At 35.7% G+C, this 22,297-nt stretch overlaps 1 protein-coding gene across 4 annotated transcripts in view; it reads right to left on the bottom strand.

The window, feature by feature from the left end:
- Nucleotides 1-22,297, bottom strand: part of STPG2 (sperm tail PG-rich repeat containing 2) — a 635,506-nt gene that overhangs the window by 544,770 nt on the left and 68,439 nt on the right. The gene's annotated exons all lie outside the window — the stretch shown is intronic.

Here is a 22,297-nt window from a genome sequence, read left to right as displayed (position 1 = left end):
ACTGATTGTAAATATATATAAAAATTTAATAAATGATAAATAAACATCACAAACCAGTACATTATTCAAAATGGACTTTTGTTTGAATTATCCAAGAGCAGAGATACTCTTTTCTCACTATACTTGAACAAGAGACTGTGAGGCTATTTAGTGCAACAGCCATCTTTCCACTATTAGTAAAAATCTTATCTGTGAACAAAACAAGTACAGAAGAGGCTCCCAGAAGTAAAACAGAGAAACCAGGTGCTGGTGACATCACTAGAGCCTAAAACAGTACACACCTACTCCAAAATGTACCAAGAAATTCCCTTTATATTTAAATTAATACAGACTGAGCTCAGTTCACTGGCACCTGATACACCTCAGAGAAAGTATATACCTGGGGTGCCTGGGAGGCTCAGTCACTTGAACATCGGACTCTTGATTTCAGCTAAGGTCATGATTCCAGGAGTGGGATTGAGCTCCACATGAGCGCCACATGAGTTTCATGCTGAGCATGGAGGCTGCTTAAGATTCTCTCTCTCTCTCCCTCTGCCCCTCTCCCCTGCTTGCACTCTCTCTCCCTCTAAAACAAATAAATAATTTTTTTTTAAAAATTAAATTACATAAAAAAATAAAAACAGGGGCGCCTGGGTGGCTCAGTCAGTTGAGCGGCCGACTTCGGCTCAGGTCATGATCTCGCGGTCCGTGAGTTCGAGCCCCGCGTCAGGCTCTGTGCTGACAGTTCAGAGCCTGGAGCCTGTTTCAGATTCTGTGTCTCCCTCTCTCTGACCCTCCCCCATTCATGCTCTGTCTCTCTCTGTCTCAAAAATAAATAAACATTAAAAATTTAAAAATAAATAAATAATAAAAAATAAAAAATAAAAACATATATGTATAAAGACTATGCAAAGTAAACAAATATATATTTGAATAATTCCATTTAACAATATAGACAAGAAAGAGATTCACTCATCATCAATCTTTCATTTTGACAACACTGAGCTACTTTACCTAAACAACTGCCCCCCCCCATTATCTAGGCTATTTCTGCTACTGAATCAAAATGAGGCAATAGAGTTTAAATACAGATGCACTAAAAAGACCACTATTAGTTATGACATTGACTTATACTGCAAGATAATATGTTTGTATTTTTTATAGCTACAATATTGTGTATTTTTTATAGCTACAATATTGTGTATTTTTTATAGCTACAATATTATAGTATGAGTGAATTTACAAATACATGTAACCATGTTTTAATCTGGATATTTATCTGCAGTTTAGAAAAGTACTGTACTATAGTATGTTTTGTGAATAAAGAGAAATGAATATATCTTCCATTTTATTTAATGTTTGTACTGGATTATGCTATAACTAAAACATAATTTAAAAATTTGATGCCTCAGAGTCTTGAACTACTTAGAAGTAAAACAATATGCATTTGAATGCATTTGTCTGAGGATTTGAATGCATTTATCAAAACTGAGGAAAGTTTGTTTTGTGTATCAAAAATATATTATTTATAATATAATCAAACATCACCTATGTAAATATTTAAATGACTTTAGTGGCTAACAATTTTACACAATTTGGTGGGAAATGTAATCCAACCTGACTCTCACAAAAGGCAAATTGGGTATGGATACATAGTATGTCTTAATACAGAAGTTATTTGTCAAAATTTAAAGAGAAAGCCACACTTGAATATTTACCCTGTTTGAAAAAGAGCTATGTCACATTCCTTTATCCATATCTAATACGAAAATATATCTTAATCTGTAGGAACACTGATAAAATACAACAGAAATGGCAGCAGATATATCCCCTTTCTACTAAACCAACTATTAATGTTACCATTCATGAGTCAGGAAGAGGTAATATCCATAAATCACCTTCACTATTAAGTGAATAACATGTACTCAAATTGCCTAACTCATTCTCTCTACCTTTAACTGTACAAGTGAGTGCTTTATTTATTCAGAAGTTTATTATTTCTGACAACCAATATCAGTTATGGTTCTTTTTATTAAATGTATAATATATATTCAGAAACATGAAGAAATTACATTCTTTTTTTTTACCATTTAGTATTTATGGATGTCAGAAGGCTCAAGTTTCAAACATGGCCTCATCAATTATGGCAACACATTGAGGAAATGCTTCCTTTTCACCTCTTTCTATTTTAGGAACCTAAACAATCAGTCTATTTCGCGGAGTCAAACATTCTCCTCATATAAAAATCCCCATAAAATACATTAAAATTATTCGTTTGATTATCATATAGGGAGGGGTTAGGTGTTTTGTTTTGTTTTGTTTTGTTTTGTTTTGTTTTGTTTTTTCAGAAGGCAGTCTGGAACTCTATCTCAGACAAATGTGTCATAAAGTCTGAATTCCACAATGAAAACACTAAAGAAATTGCTTTGACCTGAAATAAGCTTAGCAGAATTATTGGTATTGTTCCTATAATATTCAATTTTAAAGAAATTTTTAATCCAATGAATAATTGGATTAAACACAATAATTTAGCTATTAAACTTTGAATAGTGTTGTTTATTATCACACATTTAAAACCAGAGAGCCTATACTTTGGTTATTAATGGAGGTTAATGTCTTTTTTTTTTAATGTTTATTTATTTTTGAGAGAGAGAAGAGAGAGAGAGACAGAGTGTGAGCAGGGGAGGGACAGAGAGACAGGGAGACACAGAAGTGAAGCAGGCTCCAGGCTCTGAGCTGTCAGCACAGAGCCCGACTCAGAGCTCAACCCAAGAACCGTGAGATAGTGACCTGAGCCGAAGTCAAGAGCTTAACCAACTGAGGCACCTGGGCACCCCAGTAAGTTAATGTCTTAAATTGTTTTTCACTAAGTAATACTGAAAAGATTCAGCTGCTTCATGAAGATTTGGGAGCAAGAAAGGAGGCATTATTAATATATAAAACAAATGCATTCAACAACTTATTTTATATATTGAAAGCACTCATATCCAGATAATGTATTATTTGTACTACATTATTTAGGCATAAAGCTATAAGAAATGAGAGATAGGCTAATACATTTTTGAAAGGTTTTCAACAGTGAGCACTGAAACAAAAATGGTTTCTTGATAAACCTGTACCTTTCAATTTAGTTTTCCAGATTGAAGACTTGCTAATAATGCTTTATTGGGTATTACAGAAAAGAATCCTTCTGTTCCTAACCCCATTATGTATGCATGCATGTATGTATGTATGTATATATACTAAGAAATAAATGCTTCAATACTTCAATAATAAATGGCAGATGGGATTTTGGATGTTATATTTATGTCAACATCCAAAATCCCATCTGCCATTTATTATTGAAGTTAGAAGAAAACAAAAGGTGTTTTTAAAATTTTCAATTCTCTGATAAAATTTTCTTGATGGCATGCTCTAAAAGACCTGGGTTGTCTAAATTTAATCTTAATTCCACAATAATGTGCTGAATTTACAAAGTAACTCATAATCTTTTGCACATTTCCTTGCATGTATACATGTCAAGAAATACCTAGGCTGGGCTCCTTTGACTAACTTCTGCCCATAACCACCACAGAGCCTTTGATGTTCCTTTTGCAAGAATGTACTTCCCTTACATCCTCCTCTAATTTATGTTTTCCTTCAGATCTCACCTCAAACCTTGTGTCTAAAGGAAAGCTCTTCTTTCCTGATTTCTTCAATGACTAGGTCAAATTTCTTCATTTAAACTCTGAAAATCCTGAGTACTGCTCGTCCCTAACATTGTTTCTGTGATGCTTTTTTTGCTAGACTGACTATAAAATCCTTGAGGAGACAGACTACACATGCTTTTGTTTATGACTGTTATCTTCAGAGGTTAGCAAAGTACATAGCATATGGTAGAAGCTTAATCAATATATGTTGAATAAATTATTAAATGAATCACAAGTATGTAGAAATGGCCATTAATCTGAAAGGCTCCTGGGGCGCCTGAGTGGCGCAGTGGGTTAAGCGTCTGACTTCAGCCAGGTCACGATCTCGCGGTCCGTGAGCTCGAGCCCCGCGTCGGGCTCTGGGCTGATGGCTCACAGCCTGGAGCCTGTTTCCGATTCTGTGTCTCCCTCTCTCTCTGCCCCTTCCCCGTTCATGCTCTGTCTCTCTCTGTCCCAAAAAAATAAATAAACGTTGAAAAAAAAATGCTTTTTTTAAATAAAAAAAAATCTGAAAGGCTCCTAAGTTTCATGGTAATATGAAAGCCAGCCAAAGTCAAGAAAGGAAAAGTACCCATTTTTTCCCTTTAAAATATGTATGTGTTTTGTGGATCCAGACTCAAACAAGAAGTTCCAAACATTATGTGTGAGAGTGTTTAAGCATAGTAACAACCTCAGCGTGCTACTACATTTCAGAATATGAGCAGGCAGCAAACATATTTAAACTTGTAATTTTTTTTTAATTTAAGTTTTTAAATTTTTAAACTTTTAAAGAACGTATGTATAAAGATATGAACATTTGCTCTTTCTACTGTAACTGGTCATTTATGTAAGTATATCAATCACCATTTTTTGAAATAATTGTAATATATAATAGGAGAATTTAGTGTCCTACATATATAAATTTTCCAGAAAATTCAAAATTATTCTTTAAATAAGTAAACTTTTTAAATTTAAGTATTTTTAACTATTGAATAGTAATTCAGAAACAACTGATAGGTCAGTGCTCCTGCCACAATAAACAGCTCTACAAAACTATTATAATTCTTGCGTGTGTTATTTATTAAGTTTTGCCTTCTTATCTGTCATCACGACTTGCTTTAGTCAGTTTGCCTCTAATCAGTTCTTTCAATTTGCTATGGGCTAGGATAAAGTAACAGAAGGTTTGTGAGCAGATGCCTAAAGCAAGAGCAGTAAGTTCTAAGGGTCTCTCTTTGCCAAAACAACAACAATGAATTTAGTGGCTGAAAATTTTGGTGTTTAGCAGAGTTTGAGTTCTAGCTGTTGGTAGAATCTCCATGAATCTCTCATACATCCATACACAGATAGCCCTGGAAAGATGAAGACAGTAACTTCTGGAGAAAACTTATTTACATTTCCAGATACTAAATATAGAGACATCCTTGCCCCCCCACACCCCTGACTTGACTAGAGATAGTCAAGGTAATAAAGACAAAATGCCTACCTCCCCTTTCTGGGGTAGAACTGCTACAATGTCTCCTCTGGAAGTAAGGATGGGGCAGGTTTGCCAGCACCTCTCATATAAGATCAGAGCCTACCAGTGTCTGGGTTTCTCTCCTGACTTTTAGAGGGTAATGCACCCCCACCGTGTGTGCAGGCAGCACTTGGCCATATTAGCTTTACTCTGTGTAGATAGGAGATCAGGGCCAGATCAGAGTCAGAATGTCACCATTGCTATAAGTATTAAAAGTAAACCCATTTACTCATCGCTGTGGAAGCCTAATCTATGGAGGAGTAGCAAGTCAACCTAGCAGCTGCCACCACACTACTGCCTAGAAACTGCTTGATCACTTGACAGTAGTTCCCCTGTTAGTATCGTGATGGTGACAAGCTACTTCATCTCTCTCTATCTCAAGTGATCTCATTTGTAAAGTGTATATAATAACAATTACCTCAAAAGACTGTTGTGAAGTGAATGCTGTATGAAAAGAAGGTAGTCACCATGCCAGAAAAAATGAAAAAATAAAAAAGATGGTTACTATTGATACTATTATATACATTACTTATTCATTCATTCACTTATTTGTACTGTGTAAAAAACTTTTTATACTTATTTCCAGATTTCTTTTTATGTTCCACAGTTAATACAATTGGATACAAGGAGCATTAGAATTTTTTCTATTTGTCTTTTCTTATACATTAAAAATATAATACCAAATTCTAATTCAACTCATATGTATTGAGCATGCATACACGACAGCCACTATACCAGAATTTTCTTATTTTACAGTATCAATGTATACTTAGTACTCATTGAAAATACCCTAGCAACATTCCTAACACTGATAATTCAATAATTTGGATGATATAAAAATAACAATGAAATTAAGAATAAAATAGAAAACAAAAACTCAAAGATGCATAGCCTAAAGCATTGTTACTTTGTTATAGGCACATTGCAAATATATTTCAAATAAAATTTGAAGGCAGACCACATAAATCACTTCCTAAAAAGAGAATATCAACTCCTAGAGTAGAAGCAAAGGAGAGGAATATGAGAATCAATGCAAAGCTCCTTCAAACCATGTAAATCCCCTCTCCTCAGATATATGCTCACCTACACAATTTTTATTTTTATTTTCCAAGTGCGAGGACTCTGTGTATGTGTATTCTGAATGTTCATTTCTCCCACCTCCCACTAAACATCACTGACTCAAAAGGTAACCTACTCATAGATGTATCTTTGCCTGTTATAACTTTTTAGATTTTATTAAAATGTAATCGATTTTTAAAAGTAAATAAAATAAAATGTAATTGATGATGAAAATATCTTTATTTCACCTTCATTCTTTGAAGGATATTTTCTGTGGGTATAAACTGCTAACTTGGCAGCTATTTTCTTTCAAACTTTAAATATACCATTCCATTTTCGTCTAACTTGCCATCATTTCTGTAATAATCATCTGCAGATTATTTTTGCTCCTTTGAAAGCACTGTGTTTTTCTCTGACCACTTTGAAGAATTCCTCTTTTGTATTTAGTTTTCAGCAATTTTAACATACTTGGCCTTGATGTGATTTACTTTGTGTTTATCCTCCCTGTAGTTTGAAGAGATTCTTTAATCTGTAGGTCAGTGTCTTTTGTCACTTTTGGAAAATACTCATGCAATACCTCTTTACATAATGGGTCTGCCCATTCTCTTTTTCTCTGCTGGAACTCCAAGTACACATATGTTTCATATTTCTCTTGTACTCTTTTCTGTACCTTCTATCCTTTTATTCTGATTTCAGTCTTAATATTTTCTACTGAACTAGCCCCCAAGTTTCCTAATCCTCTCTTCTGCTCTAGAATTAATAAAATGACAGGTATCAGTTCTAATCTTCTGTTAAACCTATCGATTGAGTTCTTAATTTCATGTGTTGTACATTTAGCACAAAAATCATCATTTTTTTTAACAAACCTGGTTCTCTGTTAAATTCTCCACCTCATTCCTTATTCTTGATCATATTAATCACAATTATTTCAAAGGCTGAAAACTCAAATATCTTGATTAACCAAAGGATCTAACGTCCTGTTGGACTGTAATTGAATGCTAGTCATTATTTATGGGAAAATGTATAAACGATGTTATCTTCTGCTAGAGAGGATTTACTATTCTTGGGTCTTGCAGTTAAATAGGCAGATTGTCTTGGCCAATCAGGGACTGAGAGATTTTGATGCTGTGTTTAAATCTTTGTGGAAGCTGATCTATTTCCTCCTATTTGCCCTATTCCTGAAAATCTGTAGTGTTTACCAGAGCCCTCTTACTAATCCTTCTGAGTATACATGCCTTATTGCTATTTTCTGTCTCCCTAGCACATGAGAATGTCAAATCTAGGCTACCCTTTTAGGTGCCACTTCCTACATGGATTCTTGGTTTCCTGCCTGTACATGTTAGAAATCAACAAATGCCTCAGAGAGAAAAGCAGCACAGAATGCCAGGACTGCTTATGTGCAGTTCCCTTTGCTCAATATTCTGGGCTTCTCAAGTCTTGACTACCTTAGTATTCCTAAATTTCAATTTTTCATTCCCCCAACCTTTGAGACTGATAAAAGATTTTTATCAGCCATTCCTGCTTAATGTCTCAGCCTTTCTTCCTATGCCACTTACAAATCAAAAGATGCCTTGATGGAAAAAGTTCCAGAAAATGTCAGGTTAACCTCAATGCATTTCTCTTTCTCTCTGAAATCTTTATCCTTTAAGTTCCACCTCCTTTGGTTGTTTTCTGCTGCCTTCAGCTATTTGGCAATCATATAATTTATCTAGTTTGTAATTGTTCTCAGCAGGATATTCGGTCTGATAACAAGATACTGCAGTATAGCCAGAAACAGAAGTTTTAACTATGCTTTTTAAGATACTGAAGTATGTGATTGAATAAAATCAAATAAGAAGGAAAAAATGAGTCATGTAATAATAAAACCCAACCTCAATAATAGGAATGTATTCTGTAGATTATGAAAAGAAGTCCCTCTATCCTTCAGAACATCACATAAAGTTTTATATTTTTCTTGAGAGTTTAAAGTTTGGAACCCTTGAGGGCACCTGTAAAATCTTCAAACAAGAAAAACCACACAATTTTAAAAGGTATTAAAGAAACAAATGAATAGTAAAGCATCCAAAGAATCCAACATGAAAAATTGAAAGTAAGAATGAAAAACTCAAAAGAGAATTTAGTCTCTAAAATAGAGGTCTTTAAAATTTTTATTAAAATTATATAACCTTAATCTCATAAATAGCTACTGTTTTCTAGTTCATACCTTTAATCACAATTGAAAATGTTGGGGGGGGGGTTGTTTCCATATGAATATTTGATGCAAATTCAAGTAAGAAGATGAATCTTAAATGTAATTTTAAAAATCTGTAGAGATTTCAGATCCACTGTAACAAATGTTGAGATTGACTATGTGTGATTTTTGACATTAAAAGGAGTTATGGGTATTTTAAAGTTTATGTCTTTGCCCAAGCCTGCCATTTCAAACTAGTCAATCCTCATGTTCACTGATAGGCAGTATAATGTTGAAAGACATTTGATTTAAGAGTTGCAAATGCCAGTATTATCTCAAAAGGTCACTATAATTTTAACAGGTATAGTTAGAAAATCTATTCTCATCCCCAATTACAACGTCACTATGTGTTTAAAGAAAGAATACAATTGTACTTTATTAGCTAGAAATATTTATACTAAAATCTGCATATACATTAAAATATACAACTTTATAATATACATAGTCATAGAATTTTTGCTACTAACCATTTCCTAACATGTTAAAGAGTCTCTGACCTAGGCTGTTAATCAACTAACAAAATAATGCTATTAATAACAGCAAAGACCCTACAGTTATGGTTCTCATGAGCATATGGTTCTTGTTTGTTCCTGTGACCCCTGAGAGTCCACATCTTTTCAGGGAATCCTCAAGATCAAAAATGTTTTCATAGTAATTCTGTCTTAGTCTGTTTGGGCTACTGCAACAAATTACCATAAACTGGAGAAAGCTTAAACAACAGAAATGTATTTCTCACAGTTCTGCAGGCTGAAAAGTCCAAGATCTGGTGTATGGCAAAGGCCGACTTCCTGGTTCATAGACAACCATCTTCTCCCTGTGTCTACACTTAGTGAAAGGGATAAAGGAGCTATCTGTGGTCTCTTTTATAAGGTCACAAATCCCATTCATGAGGACTCTACCCTCATATCCTCATCACCTTCCACAGGACCTACTTCCAAATACCTTCATGTTGGGTACCTTCCAAATACCTTCATCTATCAACATGAATATTGGGGGGACACATTCATACTAGAAATATTAAAATTATATTTGCCTATTTGACTCTTGTTCTTTCATGAACACTTGTATATGTGTTTTAAGTAATTCTCAGATTCAACTTCAAATACAATGAGTATCAAAAATATAACCCACCTAAATAAAAGTTCTTTAGCAAATAATCCTAAAATTTGTATGGAACCATAAAAGACCCTGAATAGCCAAAGCAATCTTCAGAAAGAAAAAAGCTGGAAGTATCACAATTCATGATTTCAAGATATACTACAAAGCTATAGTAATCAAAACAGTTTGGTACTAACACAAAAATAGACATGTAGATGAATGGCATAGAGAGCCCAGTAATAAAACCACACTTAGAGAGTCAATTAATCTACTTCAGAAAAAAAGGCAAAAATATCAACAGAGAAAATACAGTCTCTTCAACAAATGGTGCTGGGAAAACTGGACACCTACATGCAAAAAATGAAATTGGACCATTTTCTGTACTATACACAAAAACAAACTCAAAATAGATTAAAGACTTATATGTAAGACCTGAAGCCAGAAGGCCTGCAAAAGAAAAGATAGGCAGTAATTTCTTGGACATCAGCCTTAGCAACTTTTTCTGAACGTATCTCTGCAGGCAAGGGAAACATAAGCAAAAATAAAGTATTGGGAGTACTTTTGCACAGTGAAGGAGACCATCAACAAAACAAAAAGGCAACCTAGTGAATGAAAGAAAATATTTGAAAATGATATATCCAATAAGGATAATATCCAGAATATATAAATAACTCATACAACTCAACACCAAAAACACCCCCAAATAACCTAATTAAAAAATGGACCAAGGACATGAACAGATATTTCTCCAAAGGAGACATACAGATGGCCAACAGACACATGAAAAGATGCTCAACACTAATCATCAGGGAAAAGCAAATCAAAACCACAATGAGATATCACCTCACACCAGTCATAATGGCTAGTATCAAAAACACAAGAAACAACAACTGTTGGTAAGCATATAAATTGGTGCAGCCACTGTGGAAAACAGTATATAGAGGTTCCTTGAAAAATTAAAAACAGAAATATCATACAATCTAGTAATTCCACTGCTGGGTATTTACTAAAAAGAAAAGAAAAAAAACTCAAAAGATAATATGTACCTCTATGCTTATTGCATCATTATTTACAATAGCCAAGACATGGAAGCAACCTAAGCATTCATCAATAGATGAATGGATAAAGAAGATGTAGTGTATTTGCATGTATATATAAATAACACACACACAATGGCATATTACTCAACCATAAAAAAGAATGAAATTTTGCCATTTGCAACAACATGGATAGACGTAGAGGGTATTATGCTAAGGGAAATAAGTCATACAGAGAAAGACAAACACTGTATGATTTCACTTATATGTGGAATCTAAAAACCAAAACAAACAAGCAAACACACATACACACACACACACACACACACACACACACACACACACACACACAGTCACATAAATACAGAGAACAAACTGGTGGCTGCCAGAAGGGAGGAAGGTAGAGGGCTGGATGAAATAGGTAAAGGGGATTAAAAGGTACAAACTTCCAATTTTAAAATGAGTAAATCATGAGAATGAAAAGTACAGCATAAGGAATATAGTCAACAATTTTGTCGTAACTTTGTATGGTAACAACACTTACTATGGTGAGCACTGCATAATGTATATTATTGTCAAACTACTATGTTGTATACCTGAAACTAATATAATATTGTATGTATTCATATAAAGTTCTTCGGAGTTCTCAATCATTTTAAGAGTATAAAGAGATCCTAAGGTCAAAAAGTTTGAGAACCAGTGCCCCACAACCTAAATGATAAATTAAAAAAGAAAATAATCAGAAAAAAAAGTGTTGCTATATCTATAGAATCTTTTTTTAAATATCACAAGATAAAAATAGTACAAAAATAATTTTATATGCTGTACTGATAAATCCTCAACGTTGAAGAGTACTAATGAAATACAATAAAACTTAAGTCAAACAGCAAAATTCACCAAAACTAAATATTCCTACTCTCACAGGATGTTATAAATGAACTATATCCCTCCCCAAACTTCATTTGTTGAAACCCTAACACTCAGTGTGACTGTATCTGGAGACAGGGACTTTAAAGAGGTAATTAAGGTCATAAGAGTGGGGCCCTGATCCAATAGGACTGGTGTCCTTAGAAGAAGAAGAAGAGATACCAGGGATGAACATGCACAAAGAAAAGATTCTGTGAGGACAACAGCAAGAACGTGAACATCCATAAGCTAAGGATAGAGCTCTCAGAAGACAGCAAACCTTGATTTTCAACTTCTAGTCTCCAAAACTGTGAGGAAATAAATTTCTGTTGTTTAAGCCAACCACTCTACTATTTTGTCATGGCAGCTCTAGCAAACTAACACACAGGACTAAAACTTTTCATATTATCTAAAGACCTTCTGTAACTTTTAGCTATTTCAGTGAGAATCACAAGGGCAGAAGAAAGACAGTGTCCAAGTACCCCACAATGTGTTCCTAATTCTTTTATTGTCTGATCCCTTCAAAATTTAAAACTTAATATGACAGTTTTCCTAAAATAAATTTTATCTCGTATGCAGAGCTTAAAGGTCATCTCAAATATGACCCTTAAAAATCTTTGTTTCTCTCTCCAATTATAAAGCAAGTTAATTACTGTGAAGGAAAAAAAAATCATGAAGAAAGCCTAATTTTTAACAAAAAGAGGGGCACTGTGTTTCTAAGTATATCCTCATTTGACTCCCTAGACAGAGAATATCTTCTAAGAATTTCCTTCTAAAGGGAAAGCTAGCCCAGAATTTATTACTACTACTACTATTACTTAGAAGCCCTCATAATATAGTTCTCTTAGAGATTTACATAAAAGAAACCCAAGTCATCATGAGCTAGCCATTCAGATTTAGGGAAAAAGTTAATTCCTAGAATGGGTAAGTATTCCAAATCCCTAGCTTCCAGATTTCTAAATAAATACTACCAGATTTAAAATACCACTTCACAGTATTATATGAAGAGTAACCACTTCACAAAATAGTTTTCCTAATTCATTGTTCTAAGTATATACAGATTGCCTGCATTTGCAGTGACCCTGAATGTTAATGAACAAAGGCATCTCAGTAGATAAAAAAGAGAAGCAAGAGTGCAAAGACAAATGTGCACAGTCAATATCTTCCCATCATTTACACGCAGGACGTTACAATGAATGTAATTAATCTGCCATTACAAAAGTGTTGCAGCCACTGAAGGAAACCGTCTCTTTAAAGACATGTTAAATGCTAAAACTTCCTATTTTAAGGCTATGAACATTATTTTCCTGTTATTTAAACCAGTAGATAAACATACAGATCTCTAAGATTTTAATATCTTAAATTTGGAATTTAGTATTATATGTAATCAAGTATAATCTTATTTGAATTCTATTAGATAAATGGAAGGAAATCTTCATGATGTAAAAGCATCAATCAATAATAACTGTATCTATGATGTATTATGTTTCTCTTAATGTCTTTCAATATACTATTAGATTCAAATAATATGAATGAAAATTTATCAATTTATGCTTAATTTACAATTCAATTGTATCCTAGCTTTTACAGATGTTCACAAGAGTTATATTTTAATTACACATTTAAATAATTTCTATCTCCTCCAAAATAACATTTTTGCATAAACTGTTTACAGATATGAATCAATACAGGCAGCTTTTTGGTTAAAAATATCTTACTACATCACCATTATTCAAAATATTTTGCTCACACCCTATTACGTAAACGTGGATATGTATCCTGTACAGGATGACTTTGCATGTCCTCCAGGTAGGCCCAGAGGGCAATGTTGGCAATAATGACCCATCTGTTCACTACTGGCAACTAGAAAACTTCTAATGAAGACAGATGTGGGTCACCCTGTACAAGCAGGCTGCAGGGTGTTAATGAATCCACCTAATGGTCACTACCTGCCACTCTTCACTGATTGATGACCCAGAAGGTTTAGTTTGAAAAGCAAAGAGGAATATTTCACATACTCATTAGTCTGATCAGGACACTGCCTTCACTTTCTCTTACATACTCACTCTTCACTAATTTTCTTTTATCAATTCTTACAAAATATTACTATTATTTATTAGGCCCCACATTTTAAAATAACCTTGCTAGCACTTTTAAAAAGTTAATTCCTCCTCAATTTCTCTACTGACAAACTCACAAAATATTAATTCCATATTGTGATACAACAACCCTAAAAATATGAAACAAAAAAGTTACTATTTTCCTATGTCATAAAACTGTTTAGGTAAATTTACATATAACTTTATCATCAATGTCAATTTCTCTAAAATGTTACTTTAAGAAATACTGCTGTCATTATATGTTTGGAAATAAAATTATTATTTCATTCCAGATCCCAAGAAGAATGTTCACTTATAGAGACAAATTCCTGATTTATATACCCATTAAAAATGTGTAGACATGGCATTTCACTTTCTGAAAGATGCTGTGGATGAAATTTAAAAATCATAATTTATGGAATTGTTTTTCATAAGAAAATTTGAATTACATTATACCTAAACTCTTAAATAAAATTCAATACAGCCATTCTATAAGGCCAGTATTACCCTGATTCCAAGACCAGATAAGGACATCACAAAAAGAGAACTACAGGCTAATAACTCCAATGAACATAGATGGAAAATTCCTCAAAAAATACAAGTACACTGAATCCAAGAATACATTACAAAAATCATTCACCATGATCAAGTAGGATTTATCCCCAGGATGCAATTGTGGTTCAATATTTAGGTGTCAGTCAACGTGATACCTATATCATTAAGAGAAGAATAAAAACCAAATGATCAATTCAATAGATCCATAAAAACCATTTGACAAAGTACAACATCCATTCATTATAAAAACCTTCAACAAAGTAGGGCTAGAGGAAACAGATCTAGACATAATAAAGGCCTTATATGAACAACCCACAACTAACATCATACTCAATGGGGAAAAATTGAGAGCTTTTCCTCTATGGTCAAGAACAAGACAAGGATATCCACTCTCAGAATTTTTATCCAACATAGTAGTGGAAGTCCTAGCCACAGCAATCAGAAAACAAAATGAAATAAAATGCATCCAAATAAGTAAAAAAGTAAAACTTTCACTATTTGCAGATGACATGATACTCTATATAGAAAATTCTAAAGATTCCATACCAAAAAACTATTAGAACTAATAAATGAATTCAGAAAAGTCACCGACTATAAAATCAATGTACAGAAATTTGTTACAGTTCTATATACTAATAAAGAAGCAGCAAACAGAGAAATTAATAAACAATCCCATTTACAATAGCACCCAAAATAATAAGATACCTAAGAATAACCTTAACCACAGAAGTAAAGACCTATAATCTGAAAACTACAAAACACTGGTGAAAGAAACTGAAGATGACACAAAGAAATGGAAAGATGTTCCATGCTCATGGGTTGGAAGAACAAATATTTTTAAAATGTCTACACTACCTAAAGCAACCTACAGATTTAATGCAATCCCAACCAAAATACAAACAGCATTTTTCACAGAACTAAAACAAACAACCCTAAATTTTGTATGGAAAAGACTACAAAAGACCCAAATAGCAAAAGTAATCTTGGGGAAAAAAAGAAAACTGGAAGTATCACAATCCCAGACTTTAAGATGTATTACAAAGCTGTAGTAATCAAAACAGTACGGTACTGGCAAACACACACACACACACACACACACACACACACACACACACATCAATGGAACAGAATAGAGAGCCCAGAAATAAACCAAAAATTATACAGTCAATTAATCTTTGACAAAGCGGAATAGAATATACAATGGTAAAAAGTCTCTTCAACAAATAGTGTTGGAAAAACTGGACAGCTATATGTAAAAAATGAAACTGGACCTCTTTTGGGAACCCACTTACACTGTTGGTGGGAATGCAAACTGGTGCAGCCACTCTGAAAAAAAGTATGGAGCTTCCTCAAAAAGTTAAAAATAGAACTACCCTACGATCCAGCAATTGCACTACTAGGTATTTACCCAAAGAATACAAAAATACTAATTTGAAGGGATACATGCACCCTGATGTTTATAGCAGCATTGTCTACGATAGCCAAATTATGGAAAGAGCCCAAAAGTCCATCGACTGATAAATGGATAAAGAAGATGTGATTATATATATATATATATATATATATATATATATATATATATGCGCAATGGAATATATATATATATATATGCATGCAATGGAATATTATTCAGCCACAAAAAAAAAAAGAATGATAAAGGAGCTAGAGTGTATTAAGCTGAGTGAAATAAGTCAGTCAAAGACAAATACCATATGATTTTGCTCATAAGTGGAATTTAAGAAACAAAACAGAGAAACATAAGGAAAGGGTAAAAAAAAAAAAGAGAGAAGGAAGTAAACCGTAAAAGACACTTAACTATAGAGAACAACCTGAGGGTTGATGGAAGGAGGTGGGCGGGGGATAGACTAAATAGGAGATGGGTATTAAGGAGGGCACTTGTGGTGATGAGCACTGGTTGTTATATGTAAGCGATGAACCAATAAATTCTATATCTGAAACCAATTTTACCATATATTTTAACTAACTAGAACTTAAATGCTTGAAATCAAAATAGAAAAAAAAATAAAGATAAATCCAGGGTCAAAGATAAAAGGAAGAAAGGAAGGAGGGAAAGAAGAAAGGAAGAAGAAAAAAAGAAAGAAAAGAAACTGGACCACTGTCTTACACCACACACAAAAATAAACTGAAAATGGATTAAAGACCTAAATGTGAGACCTAAACCATAAAAATCCTAGACAAGAACATAGGCAGTGATTTCTCTGACATCAGTTGTAGCAACATTTTTCTAGATATGTCTCTTGAGGCAAGGGAAACAAAAGCAAAAAAAAAAAAAAAAAACTATTGGGACTTCATCAAAATAAAAAGCTTCTGCACAGCACAGGAAATAATCAACAAAACTCAAAAGCAACCTATAGAATGGGAGAAGACATTTACAAAATATATAAGGAACTGACACTCAACACCCAAAAAACAAATAACCCAATTTAAAAATGAGCAGAAGACATGAACAGACATTTCTCCAAAGAACATAAACAGATGGCCAACAGACACATGAAAAGATGCTCAACATCACTCATCAGCAGGGAAATGCAAATCAAACCTACAATGAGATTATCACCTTACAGCTGCCAGAATGGCTAAAATCAACAACACAAGAAGCAACAGGTGTTGGTGAGGATATGGAGAAAAAGGAACACTCATGCACAGTTGGTGGGATTTCAAACTGCTGCAGCCACTCTGGAAAACAGTATGGAGGTTCCTCAAAAAGTTAAAAACAGAATCACCCTTCAATGCAGTAATTGCATTACTGCGTATTTACCCCCAAAATACAAAAAACACTAATCAAAGGGATACATGTACCTCTGTGTTTATTGTAGCATTATTTACAACAGCCAAATTATGAAAGCAACCCCAGGATCCATCAATAGGTGAATGGATAAAGAAGATGTGGCAAATATATACTCTGGATTATTATTAAGTCATAAAAAAAATAAAATCTTGCCATCTGCAAAAACATGGATGGAACTAGACAATATAATGCTAAGTGATATGTCAGCCAAAGAACGGCAAATACCATATGATTTCACTCATATGGAATTTAAGAAATAAAACAAATGAGTAAAGGAAAAAAGAGAGAAACAAAGAAATAAACTCTTAACTGTAGAGAACAAACTGATGGTTACCAGAGGAGAGGTGGTTGCAGGATGGGTGAAATAGGTAAAAGGGATTAAGAGTACGCTTATTGGTGGGAAGCGGAAAGATGGCGGCTTAGGAGGACGCTGGGCTCACCGCGCGTCCTGCTGATCACTTAGATTCCACCTACACCTGCCTAAATAACCCAGAAAACTGCCAGAGGATTAGCAGAACGGAGTCGCCGGAGCCAAACGCAGACGAGAGGCCCACGGAAGAGGGTAGGAAGGGCGGCGAGGCGGTGCGCGCCCCACGGACTGGCGGGAGGGAGCCGGGGCGGAGGGGCGGCTCGCCGGCCAAGCAGAGCCCCCGAGTCTGGCTTGCAAAAGCGGAGGGGCCTGACGGACTGTGTTCCCACAACAAGCGCGACTTACCGTCTGGGAGGTCATAAGTTAAAAGCTCTGCTTGGAAAGTGGGAAGGCTGGAGGACAAAGGGAGGGAGAGCTGCTGAGCCCCCAGACGACAGAGCTCAGTTTGGTGGGGAACAAAGGCGCTCACCGGCGCCATCTCCCCCGCCCATCCCCCAGCCAAAATCCCAAAGAGAACCAGTTCCTGCCAGGGAACTTGCTCGCTCCGCGCAAACACCCAACTCTGTGCTTCTGCGGAGCCAAACCTCCGGCAGCAGATCTGACTCCCTCCCGCTGCCACAGGGCCCCTCCTGAAGAGGATCACCTAAGGAGAAGCGATCTAAGCCTGCCCCTCCTGCCATGTGCACCTTGCCTACCCACCCCAGCTAATACGCCAGATCCCCAGCATCACAAGCCTGGCAGTGTGCAAGTAGCCCAGACGGGCCACACCACCCCACAGTGAATCCCACCCCTAGGAGAGGGGAAGAGAAGGCACACACCAGTCTGACTGTGGCCCCAGCGGTGGGCTGGGGGCAGACATCAGGTCTGACTGCGGCCCCACCCACCGACTCCAGTTATACACCACAGCACAGGGGAAGTGCCCTGCAGGTCCTCACCACGCCAGGGACTATCCAAAATGACCAAGCGGAAGAATTCCCCTCAGAAGAATCTCCAGGAAATAACAACAGCTAATGAGCTGATCAAAAAGGATTTAAATAATATAACAGAAAGTGAATTTAGAATAATAGTCATAAAATTAATCACTGGGCTTGAAAACAGTATACAGGAGAGCAGAGAATCTCTTGCTACAGAGATCAAGGGACTAAGGAACAGTCACGAGGAGCTGAAAAACGCTTTAAACGAAATGCATAACAAAATGGAAAACACCACAGCTCGGCTTGAAGAGGCAGAGGAGAGAATAGGTGAACTAGAAGATAAAGTTATGGAAAAAGAGGAAGCTGAGAAAAAGAGAGATAAAAAAATCCAGGAGTATGAGGGGAAAATTAGAGAACTAAGTGATACACTAAAAAGAAATAATATACGCATAATTGGTATCCCAGAGGAGGAAGAGAGAGGGAAAGGTGCTGAAGGGGTACTTGAAGAAATAATAGCTGAGAACTTCCCTGAACTGGGGAAGGAAAAAGGCATTGAAACCCAAGAGGCACAGAGAACTCCCTTCAGACGTAACTTGAATCGATCTTCTGCACGACATATCATAGTGAAACTGGCAAAATAAAAGGATAAAGAGAAAATTCTGAAAGCAGCAAGGGGTAAACGTGCCCTCACATATAAAGGGAGACCTATAAGACTCGTGACCGATCTCTCTTTTGAAACTTGGCAGGCCAGAAAGAATTGGCACGAGATTTTCAGGGTGCTAGACAGAAAAAATATGCAGCCGAGAATCCTTTATCCAGCAAGTCTGTCATTTAGAATAGAAGGAGAGATAAAGGTCTTCCCAAACAAACAAAAACTGAAGGAATTTGGACCACTAAACCAGCCCTACAAGAGATCCTAAGGGGGACCCTGTGAGACAAAGTCCCAGAGACATCACTACAAGCATAAAACACACAGACATCACAATGACTCTAAACCCATATCTTTCTATAATAACACTGAATGTAAATGGATTAAATGCACCAACCAAAAGACATAGGGTATCAGAATGGATAAAAAAACAAGACACATCTATTTGCTGTCTACAAGAGACTCATTTTAGACCTGAGGACACCTTTAGATTGAGAGTGAGAGGATGGAGAACTATTTATCATGCGACTGGAAGCCAAAAGGAAGCTGGAGTAGCCATACTTATATCAGACAAACTAGACTTTAAAGTAAAGGCTGTAACAAGAGATGAAGAAGGACATTATATAATAGTTACAGGGTCTATCCATCAGGAAGAGCTAACAATTATAAATGTCTATGCGCCGAATACCGGAGCCCCCAAATATATAAAACAATTACTCATAAACATAAGCAACCTTATTGATAAGAATGTGGTAATTGCAGGGGACTTTAACACCCCACTTACAGAAATGGACAGATCATCTAGACACACGGTCAATAAAGAAACAAGGGCCCTGAATGAGACATTGGATCAGATGGACTTGACAGATATATTTAGAACTCTGCATCCCAAAGCAACAGAATATACTTTCTTCTCGAGTGCACATGGAACATTCTCCAAGATAGATCATATACTGGGTCACAAAACAGCCCTTCATAAGTTTACAAGAATTGAAATTATACCATGCATACTTTCAGACCACAATGCTATGAAGCTTGAAATCAACCACAGGAAAAAGTCTGGAAAACCTCCAAAGGCATGGAGGTTAAAGAACACCCTACTAACGAATGAGTGGGTCAACCAGGCAATTAGAGAAGAAATTTAAAAATATATGGAAACAAACGAAAATGAAAATACAACAATCCAAACGCTTTGGGACGCAGCGAAGGCAGTCCTGAGAGGAAAATACATTGCAATCCAGGCCTATCTCAAGAAACAAGAAAAATCCCAAATACAAAATCTAACAGCACACCTAAAGGAACTAGAAGCAGAACAGCAAAGGCAGCCTAAACCCAGCAGAAAAAGAGAAATAATAAAGATCAGAGCAGAAATAAACAATATAGAATCTAAAAAAACTGTAGAGCAGATCAACGAAACCAAGAGTTGGTTTTTTTAAAAAATAAACAAAATTGACAAACCTCTAGCCAGGCTTCTCAAAAAGAAAAGGGACATGACCCAAATAGATAAAATCATGAATGAAAATGGAATTATTACAACCAATCCCTCAGAGATACAAACAATTATCAGGGAATACTATGAAAAATTATATGCCAACAAATTGGACAACCTGGAAGAAATGGACAAATTCCTGAACACCCACACTCTTCCAAAACTCAATCAGGAGGAAATAGAAAGCTTGAACAGACCCATAACCAGCGAAGAAATTGAATCGGTTATCAAAAATCTCCCAACAAATAAGAGTCCAGGACCAGATGGCTTCCCAGGGGAGTTCTACCAGACGTTTAAAGCAGAGATAATACCTATCCTTCTCAAGCTATTCCAAGAAATAGAAAGGGAAGGAAAACTTCCAGACTCATTCTCGAAGCCAGTATTACTTTGATTCCTAAACCAGACAGAGACCCAGTAAAAAAAGAGAACTACAGGCCAATATCCCTGATGAATATGGATGCAAAAATTCTCAATAAGATACTAGCAAATCGAATTCAATGGCATATAAAAATAATTATTCACCATGATCAAGTGGGATTCATTCCTGGGATGCAGGGCTGGTTCAACATTCGCAAATCAATCAACGTGATACATCACATTAACAAAAAAAAAAAGAGAAGAACCATATGATCCTGTCAATCGATGCAGAAAAGGCCTTTGACAAAATCCAGCACCCTTTCTTAATAAAAACCCTTGAGAAAGTCGGGATAGAAGGAACATACTTAAAGATCATAAAAACCATTTATGAAAAGCCCACAGCTAACATCATCCTCAACGGGGAAAAACTGAAAGCTTTTTCCCTGAGATCAGGAACACGACAGGGATGCCCACTCTCACCACTGCTGTTTAACATAGTGCTGGAAGTTCTAGCATCAGCAATCAGACAACAAAAGGAAATCAAAGGCATCAAAATTGGCAAAGATGAAGTCAAGCTTTCGCTTTTTGCAGATGACATGATATTATACATGGAAAATCCGATAGACTCCACCAAAAGTCTGCTAGAACTGATACAGGAATTCAGCAACGTTGCAGGATACAAAATCAATGTACAGAAATCAGTTGCATTCTTATACACTAACAATGAAGCAACAGAAAGACAAATAAAGAAACTGATCCCATTCACAATTGCACCAAGAAGCATAAAATACCTAGGAATAAATCTAACCAAAGATGTAAAGGATCTGTATGCTAAAAACTATAGAAAGCTTATGAAGGAAATTGAAGAAGATTTAAAGAAATGGAAAGACATTCCCTGCTTATGGATTGGAAAAATAAATATTGTCAAAATGTCAATACTACCCAAAGCTATCTACACATTCAATGCAATCCCAATCAAAATTGCACCAGCATTCTTCTCAAAACTAGAACAAGCAATCCTAAAATTCATATGGAACCACAAAAGGCCCCGAATAGCCAAAGGAATTTTGAAGAAGAAGACCAAAGCAGGAGGCATCACAATCCCAGACTTTAGCCTCTACTACAAAGCTGTCATCATCAAGACAGCATGGTATTGGCACAAAAACAGACACATAGACCAATGGAACAGAATAGAAACCCCAGAACTAGACCCACAAACGTATGGCCAACTCATCTTTGACAAAGCAGGAAAGAACATCCAATGGAAAAAAGACAGCCTCTTTAACAAATGGTGCTGGGAGAACTGGACAGCAACATGCAGAAGGTTGAAACTAGACCACTTTCTCACACCATTCACAAAAATAAACTCAAAATGGATAAAGGACCTAAATGTGAGACAGGAAACCATCAAAACCTTAGAGGAGAAAGCAGGAAAAGACCTCTCTGACCTCAGCCGTAGCAATCTCTTACTCGACACATCCCCAAAGGCAAGGGAATTAAAAGCAAAAGTGAATTACTAGGACCTTATGAAGATAAAAAGCTTCTGCACAGCAAAGGAAACAACC

This window comes from Felis catus, chromosome B1, assembly GCF_018350175.1.
Source record: "Felis catus isolate Fca126 chromosome B1, F.catus_Fca126_mat1.0, whole genome shotgun sequence".
In the NCBI taxonomy this organism is placed as follows: domain Eukaryota; kingdom Metazoa; phylum Chordata; class Mammalia; order Carnivora; family Felidae; genus Felis; species Felis catus.
Note: the sequence above shows the minus strand (reverse complement) of the source record. Positions and strands in the feature narration are given on the sequence as shown.